We start from the raw sequence: 26,010 nt of genomic DNA on the forward strand, positions 1-26,010 counted from the left end.
CGCAGTCTGCACTATTGGTTTGTCTTTCGCTTGCCCCAATATCCAGAATATCTTGGCCGACAGAGCCTGGATCACATCGTGCAGCGCAAGACGTCTGACATTATTTCTGGCTGATGCATTGTGTGGAAACAGTTTGTCCCAACACGCACGCAGACATTGCGCAGTATGTTTTGGACTGAGACACGCCTTATATCTGCCTATTCTCTGTCTGCAGGACGTGAGTAATTGAAATATAAACCTTTTCGCCACGGATCAGGTACTTTTTTCATCACGTTTTCAGCTGAACAGTGTACATCATTTAGCACTCCGTTCTTCTCCGTTTATTTAACTACCCACTTCAGGGGGCCTTGGGGACGGGCCCTGAGAACTATGAGCAGCTTGTCTTATAACTGCGCCGCCTTTGCATAATTTTGTACTACTGTTAATAGGTGCAGATATTTTCTGCAAAAGTATAAGGGCCATATCACACGCCCCCTAGTGGCTGGACCACTCAATGCCTTCCAATGTATTCCAACCTCTTGGATGGATCAAATCGATGAGCTGAAACAGCTGGAAATTTGGACGCAGAGAGGCTAACAGGAAGCTTGCGAGTTACAGTAACCCAAATTACACACTATTTCAGGGTACGAAGCTGCCACCACCTCTGTAAAGGACTGAGGACCTAACCGCACTGACTCTAAAACCTGCATAATAATAATAAAAACAGTTAGAACACACACTAATCTGGCTATATTGAACAGGAGTAGCGACTCTCCAGAAAGCTAGGATTCGTTCTATGTGGCTGATTAGTAGGTGTAGCTGAGAGATAAGTGCCGTTAGAAGTCTTTTATTTATAGACGCAATAGAAATAAATAATTAATATATACAGGAAATCATTAAAAGTAAGAATTAAAGAGAATAGTAACCCAGTGTAAAATAAAAAGGGAAAGAAATAAACAAATACTTAGGTTCAGATGAAATATGTCCGTTTTGGGAAACCAGTCAAAGTCCTTTGTTTCAGTTCAGGAAAATGGCCGCCAGCCACATGGTCCTCTGGCTGGCCTGATCAGGTGATGTTACACAAGGGAGGGCTGCCCCTCCCTGTATGCATCCTGGTTTTATTGAAGCTAGTTTTGGGGCGGGACAAAGCCTGCCTCCTCCGGTTTACAAACCAATCACTGTCCATCTCCTTGGAGAGAAATTTTAGGTTTGAACTGTGGAACACTGTAAGTCAAAAACGATAATTGCCATATTTGTGCTGATGACAGATTCATAATCCTCCGAATAAGACAGTTCATATGACATCAAACTTGGCTACCGTAGCATGACCAGTTTGTGAGAAGTTTAATAAATTGATCGTGGCGGACCCCCACCCCTCAATACTGCTATCAAAATGTTCAGCAAGACACCATGAATCAAATGATACAACTCCCATAACTGTCCTGGGTACGCTATTCCTTAGACCCTCAAAAATCATACATAGCATCTATTTTAAATCTGCTCCCAGCAGAGTCAGCCAGTCTAGCCTCCTGCTGGTTTTATACTGTCCATAAAGGAAGCCAGCAACAGCTTTGCCATTTGGGGTTGCTGCTGGCAGAGTTTTTCACACCTCGGTGTCATTGGTCCCTGAAGGAACTTCTTTTGAACCAGTTAATTCAACAACCTTGGCCTGGTCAGGGAAAAAACATATTTTCATGAAAAGAGCTCTATCAGCTACAAAAAAGGGAGACCCCAAGGCTCTACAGTCTGCTAGGACCTACACATACAATTTGGATTGCCCCGTTAACGACAGGTGCAGAAAACCGATTGCGTTTTCACAGCTCTTCTGTGACAGGCCACATCTATCTTTGTGATGAGAACATTATCATACCTTGTAAAGGTAGCCTTTTCACTTAGGCCTAGTGCACACCAAAAACCGCTAGCAGATCCGCAAAGCGTTTTTTTCTTATTATGAAGCGTTTTGCGGTTTTGTGTAGCGGTTTTTTGTGTAGCAGATAAGATATTGTTACAGTAAAGCTGTTACTGAACAGCTACTGTAACAAAAACGCCTGGAAAACCACTCTGATCTGGCGTTTTATCAAGCGTTTTGCATTTTTCCTATACTTAGCAGAAACGCCTCCGAAATCCAAAAAATGCTGCAGCCCGGGAGTATGCGTTTCTGCAAAATGCCTACCGCTCTGGTGTGCACCAGCCCATTGAAATACATTACCCAAGCGTTTCCACATCCGCAAGCGGTTGTAAAAACGCTACCAAAAGCGCTTGGTGTGCACTAGGCCATAATGTGCTGAACTTTTGGTTGCAGATTGCCAGTCAGAATATCCAGAGTGTGGATGAATAGGAAAACATTCCAGTATTCCCAGTCTAGGTTCTGATGGTTGGCATCTAGCCAACGTTGTTTTCTGTTCACACATGGTCCACTGCTGTTCAGTTGTTTTAGGCCCCGTTCACACTCGCGGTTCGAGTCCGCAAGGGTCCGGGGGCCGCAAAGAGACCGTACGGGTCTCTGCGGTGGCCACAAGTTGCCACAAGTTGCGGATCCGGAATGTATCAGTTCCGGCTACAATAAAGTAGCCGGAACTAGATACATTGCAGTGCCAGAAAGGCACCGCAAGCATGGGGGATACCGGCGTGTAGTCCGGGCCCCCCAAGTGGCATAGGACCGGTGCTGGAAGCATCCGGTCCTATTGCCAGTGTGATGAGAAACATCCGTTTCTCATTGCACAGCATGGCCGCATGTTCGGGTCAGGATCCGGCCCGGGTGCGTGGGCCGGATGATCCGGACCCGAAAAATAGCGCATGTTGGAAAAGTGTCCGGATCCGATCCGGCTCCATTCTGTACGGAACGGACGCATGTGAACGTCTGCATAGACTTTGCATTGCTATGCGGAACGTACGTTCCGTTTGTACAGTATACAGTCCGGATCCGATCAGGCGAATCCGGACAGCGAACGCTAATGTGAACCAGGCCTAAGAATTACTTGTATATTTCAACAGCTGGAATCTGCAGGAATTCATGTTCTAACGTGCTAACTACTCATGCTGACGTGCAGAAGATCTGCTCATGCACAGTTATGGTGGCCATACATATACAATTTTTTCATACAATCTTACCAGTTCTATGTAATATAAGGGAACTGCCTAAATTATCCATTCAGTATATTTACTTAATTTACCCTTATACTACTGAGCTGTTGTGTACAGTACCAGAAAAACCTCACCTTTACAGTTTTCCATCTTTTCTTATAAGCCATGTTGTAAGCTTAATTCAATTTCAATATTTTTAGCAGTTAAAGTAATCTTGAAGTGGGATCACAAGAATCAAATTAGGTGTAAGGTTGCACTTCCATTGATTCCAATCAAAAATGATCTAATTGGCAGTAAAATTTTGATCAAGAATCACTGATGGCCTGTATTTTTGATCCATGAAATGATCCTTTTACAAGGCATGCTGGTTAGATTCAAGGCTGTGGCATCAGTACAATAATCATCCAACTCCGACTCCTCAGTTTATGAAACCGCCGACTCCAGGTGCTCAAAATTGCTCCGACTCCTGAGTCCCTATTTACACTTAATCAGTTGGTACGCTTTTTTTTTTCCTTCTCCATAGCAGTGCATTATGAAAAATCTTTCAGTTAAATGCATATAGTGTAAACTGAGCCATAGGAAAACATGGGCATTACTTTGAAAATCAGTTGTCCTTTCAGTTATAACTGAGAGCAACTGATGTAAATTGGGCCTTAGTCTCATTTTTACCAGGACTGTGGAATTAGAACAAAAATCATCCAACTCAGACTCCTCAGTTTATTAAAACCACTGACTCCAGGTACCCAAAATTGTTCTGACTCTTCGACTCCGACTCCACAGCCCTGTTTAAATTGACAGTGTGTTTTTTATTCTTGAAAAATTCCTTTTGAAATTGCTACATGTATGGCCACCATTACACTTTCCTAGCAGGTGCATATTCTATCCACACCTTAAATTGGATAAAGGGGGCAGGATTCCTACCTCGTTTAATTCATCAGTCTCTACACAAGAGTCAGAACATGGTCTCATGACAGTGCTGTTCAAGGGTATGTTGGAGCCCATTTCACGTATTCAGTGGCACAGGTAAGAGCATCGGTTACATATTGTCGGCGCCACGGAATATGTTGACACTTTATAAATCAATAAAAATATTGGAATCCTTAATCTTCTGTACTCAAGCAGTAACTTATGTTTATCTCTAAAATGTTAAAATCAAGCTAAAATGCAACATACTAAAGCCCTGCAGAGGTTTTAGGCTAAGTTCACAGAGGTCATTTGCATAGTTATGAGTGTGAACTGCAATGGAGACTTGACATAGACTTTAAAGAGACACTGAAGCGAAAAAAAAAAAAATGATATTATGATTTGTATGTGTAGTACAGCTAAGAAATAAAACATTAAGATCAGATACATCAGTCTAATTGTTTCCAGTACAAGAAGAGTTAAGAAACTCCAGTTGTTATCTCTATGCAAAAAAAACATTCATTTCTACAACTTTCAAAAGTCGTGGGGAGGGCTGTTATCTGACTTTTATTATCTCAACTGTAAGTGAACAGTTTTCTTTTTATCTGCCAGAGGAGAGGTCATTAATTCACAGACTGCTCTTAAAGAATCACTTTGAATGCAGAGTGTTGTGTAATCTGCACATATTAGAGAATGATGCAATGTTAGATAACACACTATATACCTGAAAATAAAAATATGAGAATATTTTCTTTGCTGCTAATCTTCTAGTAATTATTCATAGTACACAACCAAATCATTATATCATATATTTTTTTCGCTTCAGTGTCTCTTTAATACAAAGCCTGCATGCAGCGAGTTAGAATAACGTGATCATTTAAAAGGCAGTACTGTGAACAGGCCCATAGAATTTTACGGCAGTGTGTTGACAGGCAGATTTATTCTGCAACGCAACTGTGCACTGTGAATTAGCCTTCAGCTGCACCTGGTACTTTGCTTGTTGTATTTAAAAATGGCTCCTCATCACTAAACTATTATAGAAAAAATACTTGCAGAGTACTATTAATTAGGGGGAGACCTAGGGAGGGCCTGTTACTGCCTCTGGGTTCCTGGCCAAATACCCAGATTTGCCCCTTCATCCATAGCACAAAGGCGCCAAGATAAATGTAAAACTGTTTAAAACAGGTGGCTTACCTCTGTGATGACATAACAAAGATAATTTTGCACTGGATTTGTGGGTCTATATGGAGCCTGCCATATTGTCTTTCAAACAAAACCTGCTGCTTGGTAGTCCTATAGGGTTTTTTTTTCTTTGGAGATTCTTGTAAGGGCCAAGATATAATACCTAGATGAGAAGTAGGGAGAGACTGGGAGCCCAATGGTGCAGTATCGTTAGGTATAGGGAGGATAAACTCATATAAATATATGCTCACAAAGGTGGGTTGCAGTTCCTGCAACCACCGTATAGGCCTGCAGGGAAATAACTGTCCCTGCTCGGTACTCCAGGTCCTGCTGGATACTGGATGGGTCGCTCTCTTGTAGTACAATAGACTTTCTTCAAAAATGCAAAGCTATTACCTCCAAAGGAGGGCTGGTAGTGGGTAGGATGCAGGCGCCCAATGTCAAGCAATCTGACAACGCGTTTCACGGGTCATGGCCTGCCTGGAAGCGGGCGGGTCATGGCCTGCCTGGAAGCCGGCCATGACCCATGAAACGCATTGTCAGATTGCTTTTTGAATAAAAACTTTTTTTCCAGTTGAACTGGTGTCTATATCTTCTGAAGAGGTAAGCAATTACCGGTACCTCTCTTTTTATTCTATAATTTTTTATTTGTATTTAAAAATACTAAAATAGGACGCACATTGGGCGCCTCCATATTACCCACTGCTTGGTAGTCCGGCTAATCTCTTTGGCTACAGTAGTGTCTGAATCACACACCTGCAACAAGCATGTGGCTAATCGTGTCAGACTTGGATTAGAGCACCTGATCTGGTATGCTCATCCAATCTTGACTGGAGAGGTGTGTGCGTGCGTGCGTGCGTGTGTGCATAAGTTGTTCTTTAAGGCTCATAGGGAAAGTGGATAAACAAAGGGGACTTTTGTATTGGCAGTAAGGTTTGGTTATTCAATACAGCTGTAGTCTTTTATTTTTCCTTTTCACATGCTTTGTGTCAGAGTGAATTCCTTTTAGGTCCATAACCCTGAAATTGGCTACAAAACTTAGAGAATAATGTTATTCAGAAACTGTTTGTAGTTATTCTAAAAATGTACATATGTGGGTTGCCAAGGCCATTGAACGAGAGTACTGCTGTAGAAACTCCTCCTTTCTCTGAGCTCCAAATCACTTAGTATGGAACAGTACTCTGCTTTCATACTTCCATTTTCACGGGACATGCTCCAAAAACCACTGGAAAAATCAAGAAATATGTCTTTCTTGTGCTAGGAAGGAATTATGGTGCATCAGTTGACGAGAGTGAAATCTATCTTCCTTTCTCACATTAAAAGTGCCTTGCAGCTGCTATCGGTGAGCATGTGATTCTTGGTGGATAATTCCAAGCACATCCATAGGCAGACCTTGCTGTTACTATAACAACAGACAATAGAGCACCCTGTTGTGTTTAGATTTCTTGAGTTCTGCAGAGTAAGAATTCCTAAACGGATTCTTTTTTTTCTTCCTTTTTCTCTATATTCTGGTACTTACCAGAGCTGTTTTTTAGTGTAATGGACGAGGTGAAATGTTAAAATGTGAACATAAATAATTTTGCATATTTGTAGATAATCCTGCAAAAACAATCAGATCATAAATAAATCTCATCAATCTTTTGCATATATTGCTTCATTGGATGTATATGAAGCATCAGAGGGAAACTGGAGTCCCCACATGAACTGAATATAATACACGCCTGCAGTATATAGCATTACCTAAGTAATAATTTCTATTTTTAAAGCTGAAAAGCCTTGCTTTTATTTTGTTCTGCTCTGTGGTTACATGAATATGCACACGGGAAGCTGTGGACTCAGATGCATGCTGGGAGAGAAATTGCCATAGTTCTATACTATTCTTGAAGTTCTCTTTTCGCATGCTTTTATAATGCTACATTTTTTTTATTCTTCAAGGCGTGCAGGGTACTTATTGTAGACAACATGTATGTAATATTTGTAGTTTTGATTTAGAGCCTTTTTTGCTTTAGGGCCTTTTTCCACTACACACGGATTCCAGATGCAAATTTTCTCATCCAAAATGCAACACCTTAGTGAATGGAGCTATTGCCATTCAATGCAAATTTTTTGGTGCGATGCAATGCATAACAAATCTGGATGGTATGCTGCATTTTTCCCAATGCGTGTGGGATTTGGATGCGAATTGCAGCTAATGCAAGTCAATGGGGCCGCATAGCCACATCCAAAAATTTGGATGCAGAAAAACTGTGCAGAGCTAGTGGAAATAGGCCCCGTTAGTTAAAGTGGACCTGAACTCTTGCACAGGACACAAGGAAAACATAGAGAAATGCACCCTGTATGTATTTTGAGAGTTTAGCCTGTTTTGTTTCCCCCTCATTTATGTCTAATCACAAGTTCATTGTAATTGGAATTTGATCTCTCTCATGTGTCACATGACTGCCACGGCAAGCCCATTTGAAAGTACAGGATGTTAATGTGTCTGCTTCAATGAATCAGGAAGTAGAAACAGTGCAGATATATTTTAGGATTTGTTTCAGCTGTAAAAAAGAAATGTTTTTTGTTTAACGGTTATTATGCTGTTGTGTATCTTTAGAGCAGAGAGGACACTCTGAGTTCAGGTCCACTTTAAAAGAATATTTATCTCCCGTTAGAGAAAGTCTGCCTGAGTATGATAACAAGATCACAAGGTTAAAGGCTCATACACACTTCCAACATGCACATGACAGACATGACAAACCACACAAGCTGACGAACCACATGACCTGTACTTACACACGCCTAGACGGCTAAACAACCAACTCAATTAACATACTGCGCACGCAAGAGGACTGACGGACTACACATTCAAACAAGTACACATCTTTCAAACAACTTGTACAAACGCACCAGCTGCATGATATCAGACCAACATAGCTCCAACAGTTGGATTGATCAAGCCACCTGTTATCAGTTGCCCATCAAGTTGTTTGCATGCATACACATGCCTGATTATCGTCCAACAGACTCAAGTCAGATGATAATCAGGCTGCAGGTTGGTCTGTGTGTACTTAGCTTAAAGGATACCCGAACTGACATGTGACATGAGATGGACATGTGTATGTACAGTGCCTAGCACACAAATGCCTATGCTGTGTTCCTTTTTTTCTTTCTCTGTCTGAAAGAGTTAAATATCAGGTATGTAAGTGGCTGACTCAGTCCTGACTCAGACAGGAAGTGACTACAGTGTGACCCTCACTGATAAGAAATTCCCCATGTTTACCTCTTTCTTGCTCTAAGAAGCCATCTTCTGCTAGGAAAGTGTTTTATAGTTGGAATTTCTTATCAGTGAGGGTCACACTGTAGTCACTTCCTGTCTGAGTCAGGACTGAGTCAGCCACTTACATACCTGATATTTAACTCTTTCAGGCAGAGAAAGAAAAAAAGCAACACAGCATAGTTATTTGTGTGCTAGGCACTGTACATACACATGTATATCCCATCATGTCACATGTCAGTTCGGGTATCCTTTAAGGCTCATACACACGCTCAAAAAAAAAGTATTTTAAATGCACGATTACCAAACAACTTGAAGAAGTAGGACAACTTTTGTCAAGTAAAGGGGCCCGGCATCTTCTCCGCATCAGCTGCCGCATCCGGCACAACTTCCTGTGTCACTGCAGTGACAGCGGAAGTACAAATAGAGGGCGCTCTATTTGAACTTCCGCTGTCACTGGAGTGACAGAAAGTTATACGCGGATGCCAGCCGGGTGCCGATGCGGAGAAGATGCCGAGACCAGGGAACTCGCGCCGGCGGAGCAGGTGATGTATGCGGGGGGGTGGGGGTGGGGGGGCGGCAGCAGCGGCCGCTCCACAGATTGTGATCGGTTTCAGTCTGAAATCGATTCACAATCTGTTTGCAGTAAAGGTGGCCATACGATCCCTCTCTGATCAGATTCGATCAGAGAGGGATCTATCTTTTGGTCGAATCTGATGGCAAATCGACCAGTGTACGGCCACCATAAAAGACATGCAAACAACGCATTATCACTGATAAGAGGCGAACAACGACTGATAAGACGCAGCTCAAGTCAATCCAACAGTTGGATTGACTTGAGCTGTGTCTTATCAGTCACCCAACATGTAAAAAAAAAAAAAAAAGCTTACATTTGTTTTTTAAATAAAAACATTTTTGTTACAGCTGATACAAATCCTGCAATAAATCTGCAGTGTCTATTTCCTGCTTTCATGGAACCAGACATAGGGTTAACACCCTGTGTTTAGGGCTCTTTCACACCAGAGCCCATTTTCCGTGTTTTAACGCAAAGTCTATACTTTGCGTTAACCAAGGTAAAAGGAAAGTCCATAGACTTTCCTTTTACCTTTCACACCCGACGCTGTGTTTCGATACGTTGCGGTACGACGCGTCCCGGCGCATTTTATCGTCGGGAATCGCCGTTTCCCCTTCGGGTTAATTAACTACTACCGCCGCTACTCAGCGTCGCACCGGAGTTTCCCGGCAACACGCCGCAACGCGAGCAGGAGCCGTTCTCCTGCACGCTTTCAGTGTGTAACGGGCCTTACAAATTAGCTGCTCTGTGAAGGCAGGCATCTAAAACAGCTGAGATATCAAATTACAGTTCTGATTAGTCACAGATGAGGCGTAATTAGACAGGCTAATTTCTCTAAATGCATACAGGGTGCATATCTCTGTTTTCCTGTCAGTGCAAGAGTTCAGGTCCACTTTAAGGCAATGCTTAAAGAGAACCTTAACTGAGTTAAAAAAAATTCACTCACCTTGGGCTTCACCCAGCAGATGGTCCTGTACCTGCGCCATCTCAAACCGATCCTCTGGTCCCCCACAGGCAGCTAGTTTCGTTTTCTGCAGAGCTCCTGCGTGGCTCAGGCGCAGTACACATGCCATGTGTAGGTAGTACAGGTACTACGCCTATGCAGGACGGCCATAGCGGCGGGAGTGTGATCGACTATGTGCCTGATCAGAGCTGCACTGGCCAGTCAGTCGCCAAAAACGAAGCTAGCTGCCTGTCTGCAACGGACCATATAATCAGTTTGAGATGGAGCAGGCACAGGACATCTGCAGGGGGCTAGGGGAAGTTTTCTACTCCTTTAAGGTTCCCTTTAAGCCTCGTGCACATGCATGAAAGTTCAGGGCCGAGTTCTGTAAAGATGCATCGCTAGTCGGCAGGTTGACGGTGTGTTGTGTTCTGTTGCTGTGGAGGTGGGAGGAGAGCCAACAATGCAGTGCACAATGAAGTGGGATGGGTGACTAGAAGAACAATACTATAGGCCTGCGCTCGGCTGAGACAATTCACCAGGCTGTTCACTTGCAGGAAAGATAAAGCAGAAAACCGAGAGCCCAATATGGTGTAGTATGTATTGAATCAGGGAGGATAATTGAGATGCAAGTAGTATACTTACAAACACGGGTTAACGCTCAGGCAACCACTGTATAGGCAGGTAGGGAGATTAAGCCTGTCCCTACTCAGAACTAAGATGTCGCTCTCTGTAGAAAGGAGAAAAGAGGGTGAACCACCCTTCCACCTCGGGTGGATAGACTTGACGTAAAGGTGTACAGAGGCGCCAACAGAGTAAAATGTGCTAAAACCTTTAAAATATTCAAGTGGCGGCGGTGGACCTGCCACTCAGAAACAGACACGATGCTGTTGCTTGTGATGCAGAACAATTTATTCACATACTCCTATAAAATACTGCTACGCGTTTCACGGGCACAATCCCGCTTCATCAGGCAATCAACAAAACGGAGTATCACTGAAATATGACAGAGATGGACAGCGTAGTAGAGCGCTGTGTATGAGACAATTGTATAATACAAAGAAGTGTATTTTAGAAAACCATAAATCCGTGTGTGTGTGGTGTTGCTTAAAAAGAATCGGGAGGTGTGGTGGGGGTTTGGGAATATATTAGATTTTACGTATATAAAATGGCGTGGAGTGTGGGAACGCTGACCCGTAGGAAGGGATATAAGTAAGATAGGGGGGGGGGGGGGGGGGTTGGGGGATGAAGTACTAATTTTTACAAGTTTTTACAAGGGGTGGGTTGAACAAGGTGAAAAATAGAACAGTAATTTTTGTGGTTGGTTATGCTGGTTGTGAGGTTCATAGTGGGTGATGCAGGTGTACAAGGATATACGGAGGTAGGGGGGTAAAGTGTGTGAGGATATGCAGGAAAGGTAGTGGAGGAGGCTTGGGACCTGTCAGTGCTAGAGTTAGGGAGTGCTAGGTTACAAATGGAGGTGGGATGAAGGCATGTAAGGTGACAAGAAGTATACATAGACGCCACTTACCAGCTTTTGGTCCAATAACAGCTTGGCACCTCTGTGCTGTTGTGCCGGCCACGGGCCTTTAAATAGCTCTATCCGGGGGTAATGATCCAATTTCCCTTAATTGGGGGGCTGGAGCCGGATGGGAGTGTGCGACCCAGCGGCTGTAAGCCAATGGGTACGTGTGTTGGGCGGGCAGAATTGAGATGGAAGCCGCTCGTGGCGATTCACATGTTGCCTAGAGCAGAGGGGGCCGGGTTAGAGCGGCGGAAGTGGTATTGCGTAGCGGCGCTAGTGGCCGCGTACGCATGCGTGGGAAACGGACGTGAACGTGCGTCCTATGTGTGTATACAGGACGGGGACTCCTGGGAGTGTATGCGCATGTGCACAATTACCTTCCCACAGCTCCGGCCATATTGGTTGTTGGAAAAAGCTGTGGGGAGCAACATATATGTTGTGTTATATCAGGTGCGCACAGAACTTGGTAAAAAAAATATAGTACTTACTAGATCTACACATAATAGATCTAGTAAGTACTATATTTTTTTTACCATTATGTGTAGATCTAGTAAGTACTATATTTTTTTTACCAAGTTCTGTGCGCACCTGATATAACACAACATATATGTTGCTCCCCACAGCTTTTTCCAACAACCAATATGGCCGGAGCTGTGGGAAGGTAATTGTGCACATGCGCATACACTCCCAGGAGTCCCCGTCCTGTATACACACATAGGACGCACGTACACGTCCGTTTCCCACTCATACGTACGCGGCCACTAGCGCCGCTACGCAATACCACTTCCGCCGCTCTAACCCGGCCCCCTCTGCTCTAGGCAACATGTGAATCGCCACGAGCGGCTTCCATCTCAATTCTCCCCGCCCAACACACGTACCCATTGGCTTACAGCCGCTGGGTCGCACACTCCCACCCGGCTCCAGCCCCCCAATTAAGGGTAATTGGATCATTACCCCCGGATAGAGCTATTTAAAGGCCCGTGGCCGGCACAACAGCACAGAGGTGCCAAGCTGTTATTGGACCAAAAGCTGGTAAGTGCCGTCTATGTATACTTGTTGTCACCTTACATGCCTTCATCCCACCTCCATTTGTAACCTAGGACTCCCTAACTCTAGCACTGACAGGTCCCAAGCCTCCTCCACTACCTTTCCTGCATATCCTCACACACTTTACCCCCCTACCTCCGTATATCCTTGTACACCTGCATCACCCACTATGAACCTCACAACCAGCATAACCAACCACAAAAATTACTGTTCTATTTTTCACCTTGTTCAACCCACCCCTTGTAAAAACTTGTAAAAATTAGTACTTCATCCCCCAAACCCCCCCCCCCCCCCTATCTTACTTATATCCCTTCCTACGGGTCAGCGTTCCCACACTCCACGCCATTTTATATACGTAAAATCTAATATATTCCTAAACCCCCACCACACCTCCCGATTCTTTTTAAGCAACACCACACACACACGGATTTATGGTTTTCTAAAATACACTTCTTTGTATTATACAATTGTCTCATACACAGCGCTCTACTACGCTGTCCATCTCTGTCATATTTCAGTGATACTCCGTTTTGTTGATTGCCTGATGAAGCGGGATTGTGCCCGTGAAACGCGTAGCAGTATTTTATAGGAGTATGTGAATAAATTGTTCTGCATCACAAGCAACAGCATCGTGTCTGTTTCTGAGTGGCAGGTCCACCACCGCCACTTGAATATTTTAAAGGTTTTAGCACATTTTACTCTGTAGGCTGATCACTTGTTAAAGAAATGAGGGGCTGCTGTACATAGGGTTGCCACCTTTTGACTGAAAAAATACCGGCTTTAAGGTGCGTACACACATGCGACTATAGTAGTTTGTAACGATCGTTCCCCGATCTTTACCAACGACGATCGTTACAAAAAACGAACCTCCGACTATTAAGGCAAACGACGAACGAGCCAAATCGCTACAAAAGAAAGTTCTGTCTCGGCGGATTTTAACCAACGACGATCGTTTGCAAAAGTAGTACATTGTTGCAAACGGTCGTTCGTACTAGGCTTGACATGCGCATTTCACTATTTCTCCCTGAAACTTCTAATTTTTATGCGCAGGCGCAATAGTTGCTTTACGTGATGTAACGTTCGTTCTAACGATCAGATCGTTACACACATTTAAAAACTTACTTTACTCAGGTCGTTCTTTCATCAATTAAAAGCTCGTTCGTCCTCAACGAACGATCGTTGTCGCATGTGTGTACGTAGCATTAGGGTGTGGCCTGGGGGTGTGGCCTAAAAGTGGGAGGGGTTTGTTACGACCTTTTTTCAAACCTAGCACAAGAAAGTTGAATATTTACAGAAATAGAAACAAATGTTAAAGGGATCCTAAAGGCAAGGATCCCTGGGGCTTCTACTAGCCCCCTGAAGCTGTCCTGTGCCCGCCCAGCCACTCACTGATGCTCCGGTTTCCCACCGTGGGTCAGTTTCATGTTTGCCAATTCCGAGTCGGTGGGCCACTGCGCCTGCACAGCTCTGTCCAAGCATGTCCAAGCATTCCCGTCTGCTATAGCATCCTGCGCAGGACGCCATTGTGGATGCGAATGTGAAGAAGGATACGCGTGGACATAGCTGTGCAGGCGCAGTGGCCCGCCGACCCTGAATAGGCAAAAACGAAACTAACCCCTAGGAAGGAATGGAGGATCGTTGAGGACCGGCGAAGGCACAGGACGGCTGCAGGGGGTAGGTAGAAGTCCCAGGTAAGTGAAACATTTTTTTCCTGGCCTTTAGGATCCCTTTAAATAGTTTAAAGAACACCTGTAAAAAAAAGTGCCCATGGGTGGTACTTGCCTCTGGAAGAGAAGGCCTCTGAATCCTAAGGCTTCCTCCATCCTCCTCGGGCAGCCTGATCCTGCGCTGGGACCTCCGGACAAAAGAAAACAAAAACAATCCACGTTGCCATTGTGCGCAGGAGCAGTAGCAGCTTCCCACTTGGGCTCTGGCGAAAATAACCAAGCCTGATCGGGTCTGCTCTACTGCGTGAGCCGAGCGGGAAACTGCTGGTGCGCATGCACACGTGCCAATAAGCAAGCAACAAGGAGATCTTGGGGGGAGGTCCTAGCTTTGGAACGCCCCTGCCGAGGACAGGGGAAGCCTCATTAGGATCCAGAGGCTTCCCTTTATGAGGTAAATAACCCCAGGGGCACTTTTTTCCCTACAGGCACACTTTAAAAGTGCCCATTAATTATACAATTCCACAGCTGATCAATCATTTCCAATGATAATCAATCGGAAAGAATCGGTTGTGCCCATTATCGACCGAATTACTGGTAGCCAAGTCGATCAGATTAATAGAATCGACCCGTTTTTCGGATTGATCCCAATGTAATTGGCTAGCAGGAATTTGGCCATTAATGGGCATGACCAATTGTTTCTGACTGATTACTGTGGAAATGATCGATCAGCCACAGAATTGTATCATTAATTGGTACATGTACCTGAGATCTCAGAAGAAGATTTTATACTCACCTGGGGCTTCCTCCAGTCCCATGAGCACCGAATCGTCCCTCAACATCCTCCCAAGTGCCTCCAATTGGCCGCAATCAGCCCCGGTAATCTGGCTCAGTCGCATCAGTCGGCTCTTCTGCGCATGCACGGAGGGGCTGCGCATGCACAGAAGACCCCGACTTGCCACGACTGAGCCAGTTACCGGGGCTGATTGCAGCTGAACGGAGGCACCCAGGAGAACAGCGAGTGTTATGGGGCTGGAGGAAGCCCCGGGAATCTGGCTCAGTCGCATCAGTCGGCTCTTCTGCGCATGCACGGAGGGGCTGCGCATGCACAGAAGACCCCGGCTTGCCACGACTGAGCCAGTTACCGGGGCTGATTGCAGCTGAACGGAGGCACCCAGGAGAACAGCGAGTGTTATGGGGCTGGAGGAAGCCCCGGGAATCTGGCTCAGTCGCATCAGTCGGCTCTTCTGCGCATGCACGGAGGGGCTGCGCATGCACAGAAGACCCCGACTTGCCGCGACTGAGCCAGTTACCAGGGCTGATTGCAGCTGAACAGAGGCACCCAGGAGGACAGCAAGTGTTATGGGGCTGGAGGAAGCCCCGGGAATCTGGCTCAGTCGCATCAGTCGGCTCTTCTGCGCATGCACGGAGGGGCTGCGCATGCACAGAAGACCCCGGCTTGCCACGACTGAGCCAGTTACCGGGGCTGATTGCAGCTGAACGGAGGCACCCAGGAGAACAGCGAGTGTTATGGGGCTGGAGGAAGCCCCGGGAATCTGGCTCAGTCGCATCAGTCGGCTCTTCTGCGCATGCACGGAGGGGCTGCGCATGCACAGAAGACCCCGACTTGCCGCGACTGAGCCAGTTACCAGGGCTGATTGCAGCTGAACAGAGGCACCCAGGAGGACAGCAAGTGTTATGGGGCTGGAGAAAGCCCCGGGTGAGTATAAAATCTTCCTATTCTGAGATCTCAGGTACACTTTATAAGTACCTAAACCGTTTGAACTAAAATGAGATTCTCTCACCTTCTCCCACCATTCTCCCACCAGCCGCCTGCAGACGGTCCTCAATTACCCCGCTGCAGATTAGTTTAGTTTTTGCCAACTTTTTGCCGTGCCCACATGTATCCTTCACATTTTCCTCTGCAATAGAAGAGGAACGTGAAGGATACGCATGGCAAGGGCTGTGCAGGCGCAGTGGCCTGCTGACTTTTAGTCAGCAAAAACTAAAATAACCTGCGGTGGGGGAACAGAGGATCGTTGAGGAGCGGCGTGGGACAGGATGGCTGCAGGGGGCTGGGAGAAGCCCCAGGTAAGTGAATCTCATTTTAATTCAAAAGGTTTAGTTTCCCTTTAAAAGTCTGGAAGGGAGGATAGGGGCTGATAGAGGTTTGGGGAGAGAGTGTAAAGAGAGAGAAAGTGACTGTGTGTGTGTTCACTCTACCTGCTGGACAGGCTCAGGTCATTTGGATGCTCCTGTCTCCCTGCTGTCACACAGCATAAGCCAGTCATCTGAACTTGACCCCTCTCCTCTCCACACTTCTGCCTGCTGCCTGGGGGGCTGGGACAGTGTCTCTTGAAGTTTGTCTGGCTGTGTCTCATTCTCTCTCTCTTCTCCTGGAGTCCTGGCTCTCCACGAGTTGTCTGGGGGTTGGGCTCTCCACAAATTTCCAGCCTCTCTCTCTCCTCTCTGTCTGTCGTCCTCTGCTGAGCTGCTCTGACTGTTGATGTGTCTCGCTCTCTCTTCATAGTCCGTGGCTCAGGCTCAGCAGCCAAGTGACTCCTCCATACACTCCCCCAGCTGAACAAGCTGGCTGCTTGTGTGCGGCAAGCTGAGACGAGTGGCAACTATTCAGGCCACGTGCTCTGCTGTAGCTGCTCCAAGCCAGCTCTCTCACTGTCACAGGCTCACAGCCAGTCCTGGCTCCTCCTCCTCCTATAGTCTTCAGCAGCGTGGGGGAAAATACAGCCACTCCCGTGATTGGCTGGCAGTACGTGACCAGCCAATCCGAGAGAAGAAAGGAGGGAATTGTGTGAGGGTGATCAGCCTGGGGCTATTTTTTCCGGTATATGACGTGCCGGAAATAATTAAATACCGGTGTCCGGCTTTTTAGCTGTTTTTCCGGCCAGGCCGGCCAGATAACGGCCAGGTGGCAACCATAGCTGTACACACACTGAATTATTTTCAGAGGCAGTCCTGATCGAGAACCATTAATGTATGTACAAGTAGACTTTACTCTAGGTTTCTAAAAATACTTTGTTAAAGGCTTGGGAAGTGATGCTTTAGTGCTGTTACAGCAGGCTCCTACTGCAGTGGGCTCCTACTACAAATCCCATGATGCTGTGTATATTACCAAAGTGCATCCTGGGTAGCTCATCAGGTGACCTCTTTAGACCAATGAGAGGAGCCCAAAGTAATCCAATGTAGCAATTGGTATGGACAGCACTCAGTTACAGCTAGAATTACCATTAGCAGATAGGAGTGCAAGTTTGGAAAACAGATACTCCAACTATTTTGCTGAGGAAGCAGGTACGCCCTTGAAACACATCATCATTTTGAGTTTTTTCAAACATGAAAAAAGCTGTGTTTTTTTTGTTTTTTTATACACTAGACCAGTGGTTCCCAACCTTTTTGGAGTCGTGACACATCAAACCAAACGTTCAGATCTTCGTGACACGTAGACTAAATGCATGTAATGAGAGACAGCGTTTCCCCACTAAATGCACATAAGAGACAGCGTTTCACCAGTAAATGCAAGTAATGACAGACAGCCTTTCACCAGTAAATGCACATAATGAGAGACAGCATTTCGCCAGTAAATGCACATAGGAGACAGCTTTTCACCAGTAAATGCACATAATAAGAGACTTCTTTTCACCAGTAAATGCACATAATAAGAGACCTCTTTTTACCAGTAATTCACATAAGAGGCCTCTTTTCACCAGTAAATGCACATAAAAGACACAGCTTTTCACCAGTAAATGCACATAAGAGACAACTTATCACCGGTAAATGCATTTAACAGACAGCCTTTCACCAGTGAATGCACATAATAAGAGACCTCTTTTCACCAGTAAATGCACATAATAAGAGACCTCTTTTCACCAGTAAATGCACATAATAAGAGACCTCTTTTCACCAGTAAATGCACATAAGGGACAGCTTATCACCAGTAAATGTACATAAGGGACAGCTTTTCACCAGTAAATGCACATAATAAGAGACAGCTTTTCACCAGTAAATGCACATAATAAGAGACCGCTTTTTACCAGTAAATGCACATAAGAGACAGCTTTTCACCGGTAAATGCACATTATATGAGACAGCTTTTCACCAGTAAATGCACATAAGAGACAGTTTTTCACCAGTAAATGCACATAATGCACATAATAAGAGACCTCTTTTCACCAGTAATGCACATAAGAGACCTCTTTTCACCAGTAAATGCACATAATAAGACACAGCTTTTCACCAGTAAATGCACATAAGAGACAGCTTATCACCGGTAAATGCACTTAAGAGACCGCCTTTCACCAGTGAATGCACATAATAAGAGACCTCTTTTCACCAGTAAATGCACATGATAAGAGACCTCTTTTCACCAGTAAATGCACATAATAAGAGACCTCTTTTCACCAGTAAATGCACATAATAAGAGACAGCTTATCACCAGTAAATGTAAATAAGGGACAGCTTTTCACCAGTAAATGCACATAATAAGAGACAGCTTTTCACCAGTAAATGCACATAATAAGAGACAGCTTTTCACCAGTAAATGCACATAATAAAAGACAGCTTTTCACCAGTAAATGCACATAATAAAAGACAGCTTTTCACCAGTAAATGCACATAATAAGCGACAGCTTTTCACCAGTAAATGCACATAAGAGACAGCTTTTCACCAGTAAATGCACATAATGACAAACAGCTAGTTGTCCCCAGTATATGTAGCCAGGGGTATATGTGCCCAGTATATGTAGCCAGGGGTATATGTGCCCAGTATATGTAGCCAGGGGTATATGTGCCTAGTATATGTAGCCAGGGGTATATGTGCCCAGTATATGTAGCCAGGGGTATATGTGCCCAGTATATGTAGTCAGGTGTATATGTGCCCAGTATATGTAGCCAGGGGTATATGTGCCCAGTATATGTAGTCAGGTGTATATGTGCCCAGTATATGTAGCCAGGGGTATATGTGCCCAGTATATGTAGTCAGGTGTATATGTGCCCAGTATATGTAGCCAGGGGTATATGTGTCCAGTATATGTAGCCAGGGGTATATGTGCCCAGCATATGTAGTCAGGTGTATATGTGCCCAGTATATGTAGCCAGGGGTATATGTGCCCAGTATATGTAGTCAGGTGTATGTGTGCCCAGTATATGTAGCCAGGTGCCCCCCCCCCCCCCCCAGGAGGAGAGAGCGAGGGAAGGAGAGCGGCACCTCAGGGTGCTCTCCCTCCCTCGCTCTCTCCTCTGGAACGAAGTGTGGTGGCTGGCAGAGGGGCGGAACTTACCTTCCGTGTCTCCGTCTGGTCTCGTCGCAGGCGCGGGATGATTTGCCACTTCTCTGGTCTGATCCAGACCAGAGCAGCGGCTGTGGCACCAGAACTTCCGGCGCTTGGAGCGACACGGAAGGTAAGTCCCGCCCGCTGCAAACGCCTGACCGCAGTTAGTTCCGGAGGAGAGAGCGAGAGGGGGAGAGCACTCTAAGGTGAGGGAAGGGGTGGGGGAGATGGCCCCCTTCTCCGCTGCTGCCCACAGCTCTCCCTCTACTGCGCTGCTTTCCTCCGAGAGCTGACACTGCGACACATACCCGAAGCTGCCGCGGCACATGTATGTGTCACGGCACATGGGTTGGGAACCACTGCACTAGACTAATAGAGACTGACTACCTGGAGGTTAGTACACCACTTCCTCGCTTTGCTGGTGCCTCTGTTTCATTGTTTATTTAACTAACAAAACACTAGCGATTTTTAAATCACTATGGTTGCTACTTAAAAATAGGAATAGCGGAAAGTATTGTCCATTTTTATGATTCATTTTGTTGTGAAGCACAATCACTTTTTGGAGAGATTTTAAGTGTGATTGCTCTTCAATGTTTAAAGATAAACGCATAATCGCAGTTGCATCAGGCAATTGCTAGTGAAAAATTGCCCTAACTGTACATTCTCCAATCACAGTCCTCGCCGATTCGCTGCTGTGGTAGTTTGAGCACCCACTATTTATAGCTGCTAATTGCGGCGTTTAACATTAGCGCCTGTGGGGTGCCCAAACTACTGCAGTGCCTCCGGAGCCCAAATTCTCATTCGGATAAAATCTGCATTGGCAAACATACTTAGCCATAAGTAAATGTTAGAAAGTAATACTTTTTTTTCTAGCAGTATGTTTTCTATTAATCAGATTGTACAAATTGATACACATCTAGTGGCCTTAATTATACAAGGCACATCCTGAGCACATCCACATTTTCCCCTTGCATGCCTTCGAGTTAGGGGGGAATCGACTGATAACATATTTTCCCACCAGTCTGAACACAGGAAATGCTGTAAATTGCTTGATGAGATCAGCTATTACGCTTAATTCACAGGGAAGACATTTGTTTCAATGCAGCATCTGAATCTTTGCCATGACTCCACACCTTGAAAATGTGAAGATTTTGAGTTGAACTTCTGGCAGATTTTATTGTTACAGCAGAAAAATGTTCTTTGAGGATGTGTATATACTTGCATTTTCTGGTGTATAAGACTCCTGGTGTCATCTTATAGGGCAGGTGCTGAAACTTCTGAGCCGCACTGGAGAATCTGCTGTTGCCGCATATGCTGGGGGAAGCTCAAAAACGTCAGCGTCCGCATCACCCGCCGTATGCGGATAATGTGTGAAAGCAGCAAGGGCAGTGCTGTAAAAATATGGTAGAAGAAAATCCACTCCCTAGGATTCGAGGAAAGAAGTGACTTAACGCGGTCCCAATGACGAGGTGAGGGTGGAGCAAGCTGCAGGCATCCGGGACGCCCGGGGTATGGAAAAAAGAGAGCGGCGCTGTGCCCAGACACGCCTCTTTCATCCGTCTGTCCTGCTTTTCTATCCTATTACCGTACCTCCTTCTCTGCCTCTCAGATCTCGCTCCTGAGGACTGCAGTGAAGCGGCGCAGGCACGCATGTGCGAGATCTGAGAGGCAGAGGAGGAGGTAATAGTATACAAGGGCAGGCCAGATGGATGAAAGAGGCATGTTTGCGCTACTGCTCTGATAGTTTTGGGAGACAGGGATAGCTGACCAATCCAACCGCCAGCCAATCGCCGGTAAGGTACATGGCTTGCCATGATTGGCTGGTTGTTGTATACTGGGTACCACATAGAGTACAGCACCAGAATCTGTACCTGTTTATACAGTATAGCACCAGTACATACAATACAGTATACAAATGTTTAACAGTCACAATAGTGTTATACGGCAAGTATATCTCAAAATTTCTATTTTAACTGGAAAAGTTGGGGTCATCTTATACGCGGGAAAATACGGTAATTGTGAAAGAGTCTTCTTAACAGATAACAGTATTCCATTATAAACCATAGAATCAAATCTTAAAACACACAAACTAGAAGTAAAGAAAATGTACCCCAATGATAATTGTGAATAAATTCACAGTATTGTTGTGATAATAAACAATGATGCAAAGCAAGCTGGTTAGAAACTCCTGCAAAGAGGACATGATTTATTAAGATTGCCAAAGTGCAAAGCGCAATTACCATATTTTTCTAACTAGAAGACGCTCCTGACCATAAGACGCACTTAGGTTTAGAGGACAAAAACCAGAGGAAAAAATTAGAGGAAAAAGTTACAGGAAAGATATTGGTTTTAGAGCAGGTGCAGAGACGAGCAACAAAATTGATATGTGGGATGGAAGGTCTCGCTTACCAAGAAAGGATAGATAAACTGGGTTTATTTAGTCTAGAGAAAAGACGCCTTAGAGGGGATCTAATTAACATGTATAAATACATCAGAGGGCAATATAAAAGCTTGGCGGATGAGCTTTTTGTCCCTAGGCCTTCTCAGAGGACTAGAGGAGATGATCTGCGCATGGAGGAAAAACGTTTTAGCCATTTATTTAGGAAAGGGTTCTTTACAGTAAGGGTGATTAAGATGTGGAATGCATTGCCACAGGAAGTAGTTATGGCAAATTCTATACCTGCATTTAAAGGGGGCTTAGATGTTTTCCTTGCGTTGAAAGACATCCATGGCTACAATTACTAGGTAATGCCCAATGATGTTGATCCAGGGATTTTATCTGATTGCCATCTGGAATCAGGAAGGAATTTTTTCCCTTTTGGGGCTATTTGGGCCATGCCTTGTAAGGGTTTTTCACCTTCCTCTGGATCAACAGGGATATGTGAGGGAGCAGGCTGGTGTTGCACTTTGTTCTCTGGTTGAACTCGATGGACGTATGTCTTTTTTCAACCAAAATAATTATGTAACTATGTAAATAAATATATACTAAACCTGGTGCATCCATGGTGAAGGGACATCTTGTGGATTATGCCCCCTTTGTACCTTTTATGTCTCAGTGTCCTCCTCTGCCCCCCTTGCGTCTTCCTGTGTCCCCATGTGTCTGCCTCTGTCCCCCTTGTGTGCCCATCCATGCCCTTTGTGTCCCTCTGTGTCCTCAGTTTGTCCCCCTTTGTCCTCCTTGGCATGGGCACAGTACAGGGAGTCCCCGACACTGTGGCGGGTTGGAGTTTTATATTGGCAGGCGTTTACAAGTCAGGAACTCCTTGCATTTGGACTAGAAGATGCAGTAACTTTTTTTCCCCCTCATTTTTTGGGGGGGAAAAGTGAGTCTTATAGTCCAAAAAAAATACAGTACTTACAAAAAAGGTCAGTGAAGATGCTTATTTATGCGCCCATACCCACTCTTTTCAGGGCCCAAGAAGACAAAAATGTTTTTATGTCCTCTGACATAATCCAGGTCAGAACAAGTGTCCTAATCATTGTTGTCCTTCAGGAAGTCTTCATTTTGTTGCTTTAGGAAGATCTTTCATTGCTTTCCTGCCAAAACTGACCCAGAATCCCAGCGTTGACATTTTTGAATTTCTCACTCTGGCTTTCAATTGCACTGGACCAGTGGCACTCCTCATTTGGCAAGAGATTTGAGTTAATGGGAGCAGATAGTTATAAGAAGACATGAGGCATAGAAGGACTGAGGTATGAGATGAAGAAAGAGGATGACAACAATAATCCATCCTATATAAAACTCCTAATTTAAGGATTTGTAGAAATGACTACCCAGACATTCAAATTAAGTGTTCTTCTCAGTAGAAACAGTTTAAGTACAGAAATTGATTGCACTGTCCAGAGACAATAATGAATATGAGCTGATATTACTGCACATGGGAACACCTCCCCGTCACAGCTAGTCCTCATCACAGACAATGCATGTAGGCAAATTTACATCTCAAGTATAAACACTAATTCCACTTTTGTAAATGGCAGCATAACTTGCCCCCCAATGACATGAACAAACAGCTATTTCTCCTTCAAGTTCATTAGAAATGCTTTTAGTTTCATTTGAAATCCATTCAGTGTTATTTTAAATCCATCCAGTGTTATTTTAAATAGGCAAGTCAGGCAGGGGAAAAGACTTTTGTAAATGGTTAGAAACTAAACGGATTGCAGTACCTGCACAGACTACGCTCTTCCCTCAAATGACAATTATTATTTATTTATGACCAGTTGTGCAAATACAGGGAGAACATAAACATTTAATTTAGATGGTTTCCCCGATGGGAATCAATCTTTGAACTGTAGAGCTGAGTGCTGAATACTTACTTAGGCAATGTGCTTCTTGAACGACAAGCTAAGGAGATGCACTAAAGGGCTGTTTCCACTAGCCGGGAATTTGCATCGCATCAAAACTGAAGCCAATGCATGTCAATGGAGTAGTTTTGATTGCATGTGAATTTTCATTCACGATGCGATGTAACCCGGGGAAATTATGGATGGCATGCTGCAGATTTCCGCAGCACGCATCCGATTGCCCTCAGCACTCAGAGACAGCCGCATCCGGACTTCCGGAAGACACCCGTGTCTGGAAGCGATGTGAATGGGTAGACTATCACTGTGTAAGCACATAGCAAATAACTTAGAGGAATTGTCAGCCACAAAATCAAATTGCATTTAGAAACTGCAGTGTGTTTGCCAGGAATCTCGCCCTGCTTCGCAAGCACTCCAATCTATTCCGAAATCTTTCTGCTGTAATAAATTTTATCTGTCAGCCTGGCTTTATTCTCTGCCATCTCGTGGAGAAAGCTTGTCCTCTCCCCTCCCACATTTCTGCTTCTCACTGATTGGTCTGAGCACACTTCAGTGTTACAGACTGAGGCTGCAATATGATCCTGCGCTCACACGTGTTTACAAATAAGCCAGAGGTGACACAGCAGATTGGAGGAGAAAAGAAAAACTTAAAGGTGGAAATGACATGAGGATTTAGCTTCAGATTATGGGAAAAAGACATGTCCCCCCTCCCCTACCAGGAACAGAAGTATCTCCAGTTTTACTATATAAAATTCACTGAAATAAAAATGTGGATCGTGCAATAAATCTGTTTTGTAAGTAGATCAAGTATTTATCTACCTATCCTGTGTATGTGTATATATAATTTTATTTTATTTTTTATTCTTTTTTTTTTTTTTTTCCTGGCATAGTATGGCTGACCCTCCTGCTTTAAGAATGTAAATATTGCAATAAGCCTAATTATGATAACTCTGTCTGCCTTCTCTGCACTACATGATGCAGCATGTTTCCTTCATGAACAAGATAAAATATTTGACAGCTGCTCTGTAATGCTAGCTGTATTTTTGACTTCATGATGTCTTGATTTTTTTTTCTCCATTTCCTTAGTCCATTTGCTGACAGGAGCTTAGACCTGCCTTGTAAAAGAGGTGTCAGAATGCACCTGTTGGCCCCCTTCCATGGAAATAGCATTCCAGAATGGTCAGGATGGGGAGTGACCTGAAAAAAGCACCAGACACTTAATAAATAATTCAGTAGAAAGTTTCAGGGTTTAAAACACTTGATTTTGTGTAAAACAGATATTTAACACTTTTTTTTACAAACGTATTTTTGTTCTGTTGAGAAGGTGTAAAACCTCAGGCTGATATCGCTGTCTGCATCCCGCTTTGGAGGTCCTGTTTTCAATGACCCTATGAGGAGACACCAATAAATACCTCAAAAATGTTCTGATCTTCCTTATGCTTCAAATTATAAAAACTGGCTCTATATGGGTTTGTTGCAGAATTTTCTGCATCATTGAAATGAATGAGGTGCCCAAAGCTCTGTTCTGAAATCTACCTACACCAATATGGATAGCGCTCAGATTCTGCATATTACTGTAATTGTGAATTATTGGGTTCTGGGTTGTCTGGCTGCTTTCCTTTCGATGTGATGGCCCCAAACTTGGGCAAGTATTTTTTTTTCTGAGGTTAAACTAGTTAATGAGTGCTAGTATGATGCTGGATTATTTAGGGGTTAAGATGATCAGGAAATGCTGGGGCAAGGTTGAACGTTCAATGTATTGAGCGCCTCAGGGCTTGGATAATGTGCTAAGCATAGCTTAGTAGGGGATGTAAGTTTTAGGAATCCTTTTGGCTGCTTTCACAGTGGGAAGTTACAGGCGCACATTAGAGCAGCCTGTAACACAGCCCAACTCCCAGCAATGAAAAATCAATGGGCTGTTCACAGTGCCCACGTTGTGTTACATTGTAACTCAGCGCAGTCTATGAATGTGCAGCATGCTGTGCGTTTGTTAGACTGTTTGCACATGCTCAGTAATGTTGTTTTTTTGTTTTTTGTGTGCAGGAGAGGAGGAGGGGAAAGTCCGCAATTTTGCCTAGCCACATGGCTAATTAATATTCACTGCACTGCAATGCCGGCTCTCTTCCTGCTAGCAATGATTCATATGAATCATTCTCTGACTGCTAGCAATTATTCATATGAATCATTCTCTGCCTGCTAGCAATGATTCATATGAATCATTCTCGGTTCTCTGCCTGCTAGCAATGATTCATATGAATCATTGCCGGTT

At 44.5% G+C, this 26,010-nt stretch overlaps 1 protein-coding gene across 6 annotated transcripts in view; it reads left to right on the forward strand.

Annotated features, from left to right (window-relative positions):
* The window catches only part of RAPH1 (Ras association (RalGDS/AF-6) and pleckstrin homology domains 1), a 281,232-nt gene that overhangs the window by 109,351 nt on the left and 145,871 nt on the right, over positions 1 to 26,010 (forward strand). Inside the window, exon 1 of one of the 6 annotated variants that reach the window (XM_068245014.1) lies at positions 20,890 to 20,908. The exons of the other annotated variants lie outside the window; for them this stretch is intronic. The gene's annotated coding sequence lies outside the window, so the exon portion shown is untranslated. Of the gene's footprint in view, positions 1 to 20,889; positions 20,909 to 26,010 lie in introns of those variants that run through there. 6 annotated transcript variants of the gene reach the window in all.

Source organism: Hyperolius riggenbachi, chromosome 7, assembly GCF_040937935.1.
Source record: "Hyperolius riggenbachi isolate aHypRig1 chromosome 7, aHypRig1.pri, whole genome shotgun sequence".
Lineage (NCBI taxonomy): Eukaryota > Metazoa > Chordata > Amphibia > Anura > Hyperoliidae > Hyperolius > Hyperolius riggenbachi.